Raw genomic sequence first — 13,750 nt, 5'->3', positions numbered from 1 at the left:
CTTTATCATCTCCCTTCTTCTGGTCACAGTACCCTCTTTCCTTTGGGAAGATCCCTTTGTCACCCCTTGCCACACTATGCTGATGACAGGCAGGGTTCATAGGGTAGGCTTGTGATCCTGGCCTAGAACCCCCATATTCCATCTATTGTAATTGGTCTAAGGATGGCATGTAACTCAAGCAAGGCCAGTCACAGTACAAGAGACAATATCTTTCTCATCTACGTTAGGATGATTTGAATTAGGTCTCCAAATGGTCCTCAACTTTATAGCACCCTTATTTGTTTGTAGCCTGTTGCCTTCTGCTACACTACACATTTCTTCAAGGAAGGGATTGATTTTGATTTAAAAAGTGTTTGTGTGCATGAATTTGTGTGTTTATGAAAGTAATATGTTCTCTTTGTAGGAAATTTGTTGGCAATTTCTCCGTTGAAAAATTTTAAAACACATGAAAAACTTATTAAACACATACTCCTTCCTCCTCAAAAGGAATTTTTGGCAGATACACGATACTCGCATTTTACACAGAATATAATTGAACATATAAATATAACTCATTTTTTCACTTAGTGATCTAACGTGAAAACTTTCCCATATTATTAGATATTTCCCACATGATTTTATTGGCTGTCAATTATTCTGTCACATGGATAAAATATACCATGATCTATTCATCAAAACTCTATTAGAAATTTCTGCTTCTGCTTCTCAGTATTATAAAAATGCTGTGACATTGCAAAGAGTGGTCTTTTCACTAAATGATGCTGGGACAATGAGATAACTACATGGTGAGTATATTAGTTACCTATTGCCATGAAACAATACTGCCACTAATTTGCACCTCAACACAACATACATTTATTAGCGTACAGTTTCTGTAGACAAAAGTTTGGGCATGGTCTATGACCCTCTGCTTCAGGGTCTAACAAAGCTGCAGTCAAGGTGTTGGTCAGAGTTGTAGTCTTATCTGAGGCTTGACAAGGTAAGGATCTGCTTTCAAACTTTTATGGTTATTGGCAGAATTCAATTCCTTACAGGCTGCCAAACTGAGGGCCTCAGTTTTTTCAGGCTGTTGGTCCAAGGCTGTCTTTACCTCCTTGCCACATGGCTCTCTCCATGGGTAGCTCACAACATGGAAGCTTGCTTCTTCAAAGCCTACAAGGCAGGGAGAGTCTCCTACCAAGTCAAGTGTTACAGTCTTATGTAACACAATCACACAAATCCTGTCACCTTTGCTGTATTCTCTTGGTTAGAAGCAAGGCAGAGATCCCACTCACATGCAATCACACAAGAGGAGAGGATCCCAGAAGAACATAACTACCAGGGTGGGAATCATGGGGACCTCTCCAGAGTCTGTTTCCCTCAATGAGGTTCCCAACTGTCTCCATACCTGGCACCTTTAACATCTTAGTAATTTTTTTCATGTCACACATAAGTCCAAAGAAATAAACACTCAATAGTTCCATTTATTAGGTAGTTAGATCCAAACAATTTAATAAATATTTATATCCTAAAACTTAGTGATCATTTGAAAAAAATAATACACATAAATTGAAAGAAAAAACGATTGTTTATTTTATTTTTAAACAACCACAATATTTACTAATGGATTTGTGTTCCTATTGGGCACTGCACAGCTTCTCAGTCCCTGGAATCAGATTGAACACCATAATTCTCGTTTCCTGGTTTCACAGTGTCTTTACTTTTTATCACAGCAACCTTAAAAAACCCAGCTTTGCAAAAAATAGGATGCCATTGAAGGGAATATAGTAAGATTTAATGTTGAAACCATTAACTATTTCAAACTAACAGCTTATGGTATCCAACAGATGTCACTGTGCTTCCCTTGAAAAGGTAAAATATCCTATGGGAACTTGTGAGTTCCCCGTGGCATCCAAGGGTGACTTGGTGCACAGTTTAAGAACCATGGCCATGTGGAAAAAATTATCTTGCCTTCTACCTCACACCATAAACAAAAATACATTTCAGATAGATTGCAGATGTAAATGTAAAATAAAAACAGTAAAGCTTTTTGAGGAAAACGTACAAGAACATTTTTCTGATCCTGGGGTAAAAAGCAATTACTTAAATAGGACTCAAAAAGTATTAACCATAAAAAAAATGATAAATTCTACTATATTAATATCAAGAATTTCTTTTCATCAAAAGGGAGTAAAAAGGCACCCATTAAAGTGGAAGAAGATATTTGCATATATATATCTGACTGAAGACTTGTAGTCAGAAAGTTTAAAGAACTCCTGCAAACCAATAAAAAAAGACAAGACTACCCAGTAGAAAAACGGGAAATAAACTTGAACAGACTCTTCAAAAAAGAGAATATCCAATGGCCAATAAACATATGATGAGGTTTTCAACCTCATTAATCATCAGGGATATGAAAATTGAAACCACAATTTGATACCAACGCATGCCCAACAGGTAGCTAAAATTTTTAAAAAGGGAAAATACCAAGTGTTAGCAGGCACATGAAGAAACCAGAACTCACTTACAAAGCTAGCGGAGGTGTCAGTTCATAGAAACATTTGGTAAACTGTTTAGCAATGACTTCTAAAGCTGAACACATAGTATGACCCAGGATTCTATGACCCAGGAATATCACTCTCAGGAATATACCCCAAACAAGTGCAGATATATGTAAACCAAAATAATGTTGGCAACAGCATTGTTTATAATAGTCTCTATCAGGAAACTATCCAAATGTCTATAAAGAGCAGAGTAGATAAATAAAGGTGGTACTTTTTTTTTTTTTAAAGATGATCGGTAAGGTGATCTTAACCCTCAACTTGGTGCTGTCAGCACCATACTCTCCCAAGTGAGCTAACTGGCCATCCCTATATAGGGATCTGAACCCGTGGCCTTTGTGTTATCAGCACCACACTCTCCCAAGTGAGCCATGGGCCAGCCCTTATAAAGGTGGTACATTTTCATAATGGAATACTATACAGAATAAACAATCCATAACTATATAAACAATGCAATGGAATTTCACAAACACAAAATTAAGCAAAAGAATCCAGGGAGTCCCCAACCCCCCCAAATCACATAATATGTGATTCTATTTATATAAAGAAAAAAGACAAAATTATACTGTTAGAAATCAGGCTAATAGTCACCCTTGATTGGAGGGGAGAATTTGTGACTAGATGGGGAAAAAGGGGGCTTCCGGAGCTCATGTTCTCTTTCTCGATCTGGATACCAATAATATGGCTGTGTTTAGACTGTGAAACTAGCTGAGCTGTATCCTATGATATGAGCACTCTTTGGTATGTAGGTTGTACTTCAATACAAAGTTGAAAAACAAATAATGCTGTAATGAACATCCCTGTAGCTATCTCTGCAGACATACCTGTTTTAATTCTTTTGTATAAACTCCTAGAAGTAAAATTGCTGAATCAAATGGTTTGAACATTTTTACAGCTTTCAATACATTTGGCCAACTTGTCAGGGTCTACTTTTATGTATATTTGTGTCCCTGTGCCTAGAACTGTACCACTGCTTAATAGAAGTTTGTTGAATGGATGAATAAATTAAGGCCTTCTTTCGGGTCCTTGAGTGAATCAAGCCCTTTAAACCCTAAGAACAGTTGCTGTTTTCTCTACCTGGAACTTTTTTCCCTGCTCTTCATACTGTTGACTCTCAGCTTAAAAGACAACTCAAAGGAGAGCCTTCCCCCCACCATGCTGTCTAAAGTAGTCCTCCTTTCTAATTCTTTTTTTTAGCTCATCTGTTTACAAATCCCAATTATAATTATTATATTTTATTTATTTGTTTTTGTTTGCTTGCTTATTGTCATCTTTCCCTCCAAACTCTAAGTACCACAAAGATAAAATCAATGTGCCTTATCCACATTTGTAATCCCAGCACCTAGCACAGTCCCTACGATGGAGGAAGCTTTTATATTAGCAATACATTTTTAGCCACAACTGACAGACCCCTAACACATACTAGTTTAAGCAGAAAAGAAATGTCTTTGTTCACGTATTTGAGAAGTTCATGGGGTAGGTCGACTTCAGGTATGGCTGGATCCACAGGTTCAAATAATATAATTAGTATCCTGACTCTTTCTCTCTACCTCTTGTCACTATTTGACTTCCTTTTCAGATAGGTTCTTTCCAGATATGGTAGCAGGAAGACCACTCATAGCCTCAAACATACCTTGCTTACCATCTCAGAGGAAAAGGAAGCAACTTTGTTTTGTCAAGATCCACCCCACCCAAACCACAAGAGCAGGTGTGAACAGGTGCAAGGCCATCAGGGGTTAAGTCATTTGCCTAACCCCACTCCAACTTACCACTCAACCAGCTGCCGGGACTCAGCTCTCTCACTGGGTGTGTGCAACCATTAACCTAAAACCAGGCAGCTGAGACCTACAAGTAATTGAGCTATTTTCCAGCTAAATGGGGCCTGCTGAAATTAAGTGCTTCCTGGAACCTTGATTGCCATTTTTAATTGGGCAGTATATTGGCAGGTTTTCGCTGAATGCCTTTGCCCTCTGCAGTTTATTTGGGGTTTAAGTAGAAGTCTGCCCTTTGTAACAAACATAGGTGGAGTTCATATATAATGTTTTCCTTATTTGAGAATGGGTCTGTTTACACAGTTTTCTTGATCTGTTTAAAGATCACACTCCCACTCTTCCTATTTTATCCCTTTCCTTCTCCTGCTTCAACCAAATCAACCCAAAGTTTTCAGCTAAGTGACAAACGGATTTTCATATCAGTATGTGGAGGTACATCAGATACATAAACTCACTGGTGGCCTCAGTACTCACTGCCTTGCAGACTCATCACTTTAGAATTCTAATTTGTCTTCCTTTTCAGGATTTGTCCATGACCTTGAGGAAGTCAATTTTCTTTTCTGAACCTTAGTAGCTCTAGCTATAAAGTAAAATAATACCCTTGTCTGCAGAAAGATGGTTTCTCAAGTGGCCCCTGGATCTTTGATCCTGGAATTACCTTTGTTCCCTTCTTAGCAATCTGGTGATGAGAAGGTTGCTTTTACGTGTGGATTCCAAACTTTGGGATGGCTGCAGGACAGTTACATGATATGTGGTTCCCAATACAAAATGAAAATGCGGGGCCTCTTGTCCAAAAGAATTTCCAGATGGCAACAGCAGAGCATTAAAGTACAGGACTCTTCTGAGCGTGGGGCCTGTGCAATTGCCCAGGTTGCACTTCTGGGAGGCCAGCCTGGGGTGCCTGAACTGATCAGATAGGATACAGGGACAGGCATTAACCAGCTACACTCATGCCCCTCCTCCAAATCCTGCATTATGACTCCACCATCTTTTGCAGGGATAGAAAAATCAAATGCCTACTAAATATATGAGTGATGTGGGCTAGATGTGGGTGTCTGTGACAAGATGGAGAACAAATATTACACCAGAAAGGAGCAGCTAATACTGTGCTCCAGCCAACTGTCACCATGGGAGAATTTAAGCGTTCTATTGCCCAATCTTCTAATTTTTCAAGAGAAGTCAGAATTAGTCAAAATAAATTAATCCAAATAAATTTGAGTTTTGAATGTTGGCAACTATTAAGAAAAACTATCCAAAATGTGGGAATGAGGCAAAAGGATGACTGCAGTTCCTTTCAACGGCATCCAAGAGCAGTGATTCTCAAAGTGAGCTCCCTGATCAGCAGCACCATTTTCACCTGGAAACGAATCATCAGCGTATGTCCCAGACCTACTGAAGCAGAAAATCCAGGGTTGAAGATCAGCACGCTGTGCTGCAATCACCCTCCACGCAATTCTGATTTAAGCCTAAGTTTGAGAATCACTGCCCTTATGCACTCTTTCCTGTTCAGAGCATTGTCTGACCAAAGGGGAAGACAGGATTGTTTGACCTACTGTTTATTATTTATTATTAATTAGGATCCTGATATTTTATAACTCTCTGTAAAGCTGGATGTTGTATTAGTCCATTTCTGTTGCTTATAACAAAATACCTGGAACTGGGTAATTTATAAAGAAAATGAAATTGATTGCTTGCAATTTCAGAGGCTGGGAGGTCCAAAGCCCAGGGAAGACAGCTGGTGAAGGCCTTGGTGGTGGCAACAGTGACCCAGGGGTCTCACATGGTAGGAAATGGTGCAGCAGAGAGAGAGACTAACCTTCTTGTTCACTCTCCTTTTAAAGCCCTTCAAACCACACCCCAAACCACCATTTTTAATCCATTCACTACTGCACGGTCCTACAATCTAATCATCTCTTCAAAGCCTCACCTTTGGATTACCATAATAGGATTTCCCACCCTCTTAACAGTCAAGTTTTGGGGTAACACTCAATCCAAGGCAGATGTTAATGTGTAGAAAACCAATAATAGGTCAGTGATTCTTTTTGTCCAGTAGAGCTGCAAATAATTTCTGTCGGATAGAGAAGATACCCTCAAAGAATGTTGTTTTATTACTCTGCAGGTCATTAACCAGTTTTTCAACTAACTTAATTATTTTGGAGTTGCTTTTTTCTAGTTTTTCCTATCTTCTTTTGAATCAGCTTGGTCATTTTGCTGGTTTTCTGATTAACTAATTAAATAAAATTTGAATGCTCAGTATGTATTTTTAATATTTTGAAAGTTATTTTTTGACACAACTATAACCCAAAATATTTTTAAAACACTGTGTTGGCCAATTTTGGCCCATAGGTCACTACCTCATGACCTCTGACTTATAGAATTTCACCTGCTTTATTAATCATACAGAAAATGCCCTTGATCATCTGCTCTTATTCTTCTTAGCTTCACCTACTACCTCCCTCTGGTCACACGGGTTGATTTGCCTTTCCCCAAACACTGAACAATTCCCATCTCTCTACCTTTGTTCACGTGAACTTTCCTCCTTCAAGGCTGAACTTAAAACCCTTTCCTTGGATATCGGAGGAAGGGTCTGGGGAGGCCCAATAGCCAGCCTCAACCCAACCCATCCTCTTACCAGGTTCTTGACTTCACCATAGGAAAGAATTCAAGAGCAAAGTCACAGTAGAGAGTGAGAACAAGTTTAGTTAACAGATGAGAAATACAGACTTCACAGAGAGAGTGAGGCTTAGCTCCAGAGACTGAGCAGGGCCATACCAAGTTTAACATGGAAGTAAGAAATACACACTTAAACTTCAGTATAGAGTGTAGGCTGGCTCAAGAGAGTGAGAAGCCACCTGCTAAAAGTAAGCTTAACACAACAGTAAAGCTTATACACCTCAGCTGGGGAAGTACAGGTTGGCCCCAGGAAAGTGAGCAACAAACCCCACCTCCTACCAGGATTCAGCTTTTATAATTTTGCTATCTAATAAATATTCATGCTATCTGATAAATATTCAACTAAGGGGGTGGTCCCCTGTTATGTAGCATAGTCTTGCACATGCTCAGTTGGTCTCTTTTTGGTTCATGTTCATTGGTCAAATCCCACCACATGCACTGAACATATTCAAGAATATCCTTTGCTCTTTAGCACCTCTAGTGGAAGGTCATTCAAAGAATAAGTTAGGGGCCGACCCCATGGCGCACTCGGGAGAGTGCGGCGCTGGGAGCGCAGCGACGCTCCCGTCACAGTTTCAGATCCTATATAGGAATGGCTGGTGCGTTCACTGGCTGAGTGCGGTGTGGGCGACACCAAGCCAAGGGTTGCGTTCCCCTTACCAGTCACGAAAAAGACAAAAAAAAAAAAAAAAAAAAGAATAAGTTCCACTTTACTGAGCATGCTCAGCCACCAGGATTATCTAGCCCTTCTCTACTGAGCATGCTCAGCCACTGTATTTGCAAAAGCCAGCCCCTTGTGGTATCAATTTCCCTCTGATGGTGCTGAAAATAGGTCTAACAAGCAACAGTAACTTTCCTCTAGGGGAGGGCTTAGAGGAGGGGTCTGAGACCTTGGGGAGTGGCTTGAAACCCAGATATGTGTCCTGTAATCTGAGCCCATGGAAACCGAGCACTTCCTATCTCACCTTCAGGAAGACTTCCGCAATCCTTGTTTATATCCAATCTCTCTTTTCTGGGTTTCCTCAACTCTTAGCTTCTATTCCAGGAAAACACTTTGTTTTCTCTTGCTGTATGCAAAATCAAGTTTTACTGACTGTCTCCTAACAGTGCATCTCAATCTTTAATTTGCCCAAAAATCACCTTTTTTTTTTTTTTTTTTGAATCTTGTTAAAATGCAGGTTCTAATTCAGGAGGTCTGGAGTGGGGGCCTGAGATTCTGCATTTCTAACAGGCTCCCAGGTAATGCTAATGCTGCTGGTCTGTGAACCACACTTTGGCTAGTAAGGATGTAGACGGTAGGGGCTCTTTTCTAGGCACTACTCTTTCTAGGTCATGTCACAATGGTTTGCATATAGCTGAATAAAAAATTCATAGACCCAGAAGTCTCTTAGGTGTGGCTATAAATGCAAAATGTTGCTACTCTAAGATCTGCACTGCTACCATACCCCCATAAAATAAAACACCCACAGTGGGATTGTGTCCTGATTGTGTGACCTTGGGGAAGTTGTTCACCCCCTAAAATGCCAATTTTCTCTTCTGTGAAATGGGATCACTGGCACCCACTCATGTGGCTTTTTGAAGGGATCAAATAAGATAAAGCAGTGAAACATCTCTGGAAAAGTTTGGTGTAATCTCTGAATCCCAACCAGACATCAGGACAGGAAAAAAATGCCTGGGGGAGGGTGGCTGGTAGCTGTGGGAGGGAAACAGCTGCAGGAAGCTGGCTCCCATGATACATTTTGCATCATTATATCTGTTAAAAATATTTGACTTCCGGTTTCCAGTCCAGTATGTAAGGAGCTTAGAAGTCATCACTCTGTTCTAGCAACAAGAAAAAGCTTGACAAACTGAAAAATCCACAACTCTTCTTAGGTCCATCAGAGAAGTGAGGTTATATGGCAAAATGCTGCCCCCAAAATTGGAGAGACAGAAAGTTGGATTGGATACAGAGAGTCACAACTTACCAGAGCAGAAAACTCCTGGGAACCAGTGCCAGGATGGGGATGGATAAGAAAACCTGAACTGTAATTGACAAATTGCTAAGAGGCTCAGTTTGGAAAGCTGTGAGAGTTAAAAACCCTAGGGGGACCTAGTTATAGGAGGTCCCATAGTTTTGTTGAGTTTTACCTCCAGGAGCGCTATTAAGGCCTCATAGTGAATACTGAAGAAAAATCCCATTGAACTCCAGGAGGAGGAAGGCAAAAGGAACCATTTTGAAATAGTCCAGAGCATTCTGTTCTTCTCAAGGCCTTCCATAAGGGGAAACTATTTAACCAGAGCCTACCCTGCTGGGGTTTTATCAGAGCATAACCTTCCTGAGGAAGGGGCTCTAACCCAACTCCTGCTCCCTCTAGTCTTCCATATGGGAAAGAGAAACACGTAACTCCACCCGTGTCTAGCCATCCTGTCCCACCTAAGGAAGCAGGGTAGTGGGGTGGGGAGAGGGTATCTAAGAAGCACTTGTGAAGTTCACAGTCCAGGGGCATGGGCTCATCAAAAGACTGAGACTTAACCCATAGTACTGTAGAACACTTCTCTTCCCCTCACAACTTACCACTACATTACTAAAGGCCTATTTACTGGTAAAAGTTTCTTTTACCAAGTACATCAAGTCTAACTTTCAAAAAAAATTACAACACATACTAAAAGACACACACACACACACACACACACACACACACACACACACACACCACAGCACAGTTTAAAGAGTCTGAACAAGTACCAGAACAAGAGTCAGATGTAGCAGAGATGTTGGAATTATCAGACCAAGAATTTTAAAAAATATGATTAATATGCTAAGAGCTTTAATGGAAAAAGTAGACAACATGCAAGAACAGATAGATAATGCAAACAGAGATGAAAATTCTAAGAAAGAATCAAAAAGAAATTCTAGAGATCAAAAACAGTATAACAGAAATGAAGAATGTCTTTGAGGGGCTTATGAGTAGACTGGACACAGCTAAGGAGGGAATCTCTGCACTTGAGGATGTGATGATAAAAACTTCCAAAACTCAACAGCAAAGAAAAAACGACTGAAAAGAACAGAGGGGCTGGCCCCGTGGCTCACTCAGGAGAGTGCGGCGCTGTGGTAGCGCTGAGGCCATGGGTTCAGATCCTATATAGGGATGACCGGTGCGCTCACTGGCTGAGCATGTTGCGGACCACACCGTGCCAAGGTTTGCGATCCCCTTACTGGTCGGGGAAAAAAGAAAAAAAAAAAGAATAGAGTACCCAAGAATTGTTGGACAACTACAAAAGGTAGTCAGGATTGGGAATACCAGAAGGAGAAGAAAGAGAGAAAGAAACAGAAGCAATTTTTGAAGGAATAATGACTGAGAATTTCCGTATATTGTCAGACATCAAACCACAGATCCAGGAACCTTGAAGAACACCAAGCAGGATACATGCCAAAAAAACTACACCTAGGCATATCACATTCATACTTCAGAAAATCAAATATAAACAAAAATTTGTGAAAGAAGCCAGAGGGGGGAAAACACCTTACCAAGGGAGAAGCAAAAAATTATATCCAACTTCTCAGAAACCATACCAGCAAGAAGAGAGTGGAGTGTAATATTTAAAGTATTAAGAGAAAGACCCACCAACCTAGACTTCTGTACCCCCCAAAATTATTCTTCAAAAGTGAAAGAGAAATAAAGATTTTCTCAGGAAAACAAACATTGAGGGAATTTGTTGCCAGTAGACCTGACTTGCAAAAAATAATTTAAAAGTTCCTTAGGTCAGAAACTCAAATCTACATAAAGAAAGGATGAGCATCAAGAAATGAATAAAGATAAAATAAAAATTTTTATATTTCTTATTCTTAATTGGTCTAAGAGATAACAGTTTGTTATAGAAACAAAGAAGAAGGGTGATAAATAGAAAATGGTAACAACTATGATAGATATCAATCCATCTGTATCAATAATCATTTCAAGTGTCAAGGGCCTAATCACACCTATTGAAAGACAGAGTCTGTACTGTCCAGCTGCATGCATGCATGCATAAATAAATAAATAAATAAAATATTCATAAAATAAAAGAGAGTGTCAGAGTGGATCAAAAAAGAAGACCCAACTGTATGTTGTCTACACGAAACGCACTTTAAATATAAAGCTTCATATAGGTTAAAAGTAAAGAGATAGAGAAAGATATACCATGCTAACACTAATCAAAAGCAGGAGTAGTTTGACAAAGCAGACTTCAGAGCAAGGGGAGTTATCAAGGATAAAGGGGTGAATTATCATTATGATAAAGAAATCAATACTCCAAAAAGACATAACAATTCTTAATGTGTATGCACCTGACACATGAGGCAAGAACTGATAGAACCACAAAGAGAAATAGATGAGTCCCCTTTATAGTTGAAGACTTCAATATCCCTCTATTAGTGATGAACAGATCCAGCAGGTAGAAAATAGTAAGGACAAAGGTGAACTCAAAAGTACTTCATCCAACAACAGCAATTACACATTCTTCTCAAGCTCACATAGAACATTCACCAAAACAGACCACATTCTGAGCCATAAAACACACCTTAGTATATTTAAAAGAATAGAAATCATACAATGTCTGTGCTCAGACTGCAATGGAATTAAACTAGAAATCAGTAATAAAAGGATAGCTGAAAAGTTCCAGAATACGTGGAGATTAAGCAACATTCTTCTTAATAACATATGGCTCAAAGAAGAAATCTCAAGAGAATTAAAAAATATTTTAAACTAAATGAAAATACAATCTATCAAAGTTTGTGACGTAGTAAAAGCAGTGCTTAGAGTAAAATGTATAGCATTGAATGCATATATTAAAAAAGAAGGATCTGAAAACCAATAATCCATGCTTCCACTTTAGGACACTTGAAAAAGAAGACCAAATTAAATTCAGAGTAAGCAGAAGAAAATAAATAATACAAATTATAGCAGAAATCAATGAAGTTGAAAATAAGAAATCAATAAAAGTCAATAAAACCCAAAGCTGGTTCTCTGAAAAGAGCAATAAAACCAATAAATCTCTAGTCATGCTAACTAAGAAAAAAAGAGAGAAGACAAATTACTAATATCAGAAATGAAAAATGAAACATCACTACAGATACCATGGATATTAAAAGGATACTAAAGCATATCATAAACAACACTATGCCCACAAATTTGATAACATCGATAAAATGGACCAATTCCTTGAAAGACACAATCTGCCAAAACTCACACAAGAAAAAACAGACAATCTGAATAGGCCTAGACCTACTAAAGAAATCGAATCAATAATTAATAACTTTCCAAAACAGAAAACACCAAGCCCAGATGGTTTCACTGGTGCATTCTACCAAACATTTAAGAAAGAAATTATACCAATTATTTGCAACCTCTTCTGGAAGAGAGAAGCAGAGTTAATACATTGCAACTCATTCAATGAGGCCAGCATTACCCTAATACCAAAACCAGACAAAGACATTATAAGAAAAGAAAGAAATACTAGAGACAAATATCTCACATGAACATAGATGCAAAAATTCTCAGTGTAATGTTAGTAAATTGCATCCATCAAGTTATGAAAAGAATTATAATTCCATGACCAGGTGGAATTTATCGCAAGTATGCAAGGTTGGCCCAACATTCAAAAATCAATTAATTAATCACATCAACAGGTTAACAAAGGAAAATCACATGATCATATCAAAAGTTGCAGAAAAAGCATTTGACAAAATAATCCAACATCCACTTATGATAAAAACTCTTAATAAACTAGGAAGAGAGGGGAACTTCCTCAACTTGATAAAGAATATCTACAAAAACCTACAGCTAGCATCATACTTAATCATGAGAAACTAGAAGCTTTGCTCCTAAGATTAGGAACAAAGTAAAAGCAAGTCCCCTCTCACCACTATATTTCAACAACATACTGGAAGGCCTAGCTAAAGGAAGAAGACAAGAAAACGAAATGAAATTATACAGATTGGAAGGAAGAAATAAAACTGTTTTTGTTCACAAATTACATGATTATCTATGTAGAAAATCTCACATAATTGACAAAAAAAAATCCTCTTGGAACTAATAAGCAGTTACAGCAAGGTTGCAGTCTACAAGGTTAATTTACAAAAGTCAATCACTTTCCTATATACCAGCAATGAACAAGTGGAATTAGAAAATTAAAAACACATTATCATTTACATTACCATCCCCCACCCAATGAAATACTTAGATAAAATCTAACAAAATATAGACAAGATCTATATGAGGAAAACTCCAAAACTCTAATGGAAGATACAAAGAAAGAATAAAAAAATGGAGAGATATTCCATGCTCATGGATAGGATATTGTCAAGGTGTCAATTCTTCCTAACTTGATGTATAGATATAATAAAATCCCAATGAAAAATCCAGCAAGTTATTTTGTGAATATCAACAAACTGATCCTAAAGTTTATAAGGAGAGGTAAATCCCCAGAATAACCAACTCAATATTGAAGGAAAAGAACAAAGTTGGAGAACCTACACTACCCAACTTTAAAACTTATTATAAAGCTATTGTGATCAAGACAGTGTGGTATTGGTGAAAGAAAGGCAAATAAATCAATGGAAAGGAATAGAGAGCCCAGAAAGAGATCCACAAAATATAGTTATGAAAATATACCGATCTTTGACAAAGGAGCAAAGACAGTACAATGGAAAAAGGTAATCCTTTCAACAAATAGTTCTGGAACAACTAGACATCCACATGTAAAGAAATGAGTCTAGACACAGACATTACATCCTTGAAAAAATTA

This window comes from Cynocephalus volans, chromosome 2, assembly GCF_027409185.1.
Source record: "Cynocephalus volans isolate mCynVol1 chromosome 2, mCynVol1.pri, whole genome shotgun sequence".
In the NCBI taxonomy this organism is placed as follows: domain Eukaryota; kingdom Metazoa; phylum Chordata; class Mammalia; order Dermoptera; family Cynocephalidae; genus Cynocephalus; species Cynocephalus volans.
This window is presented reverse-complemented; position numbering follows the sequence as displayed.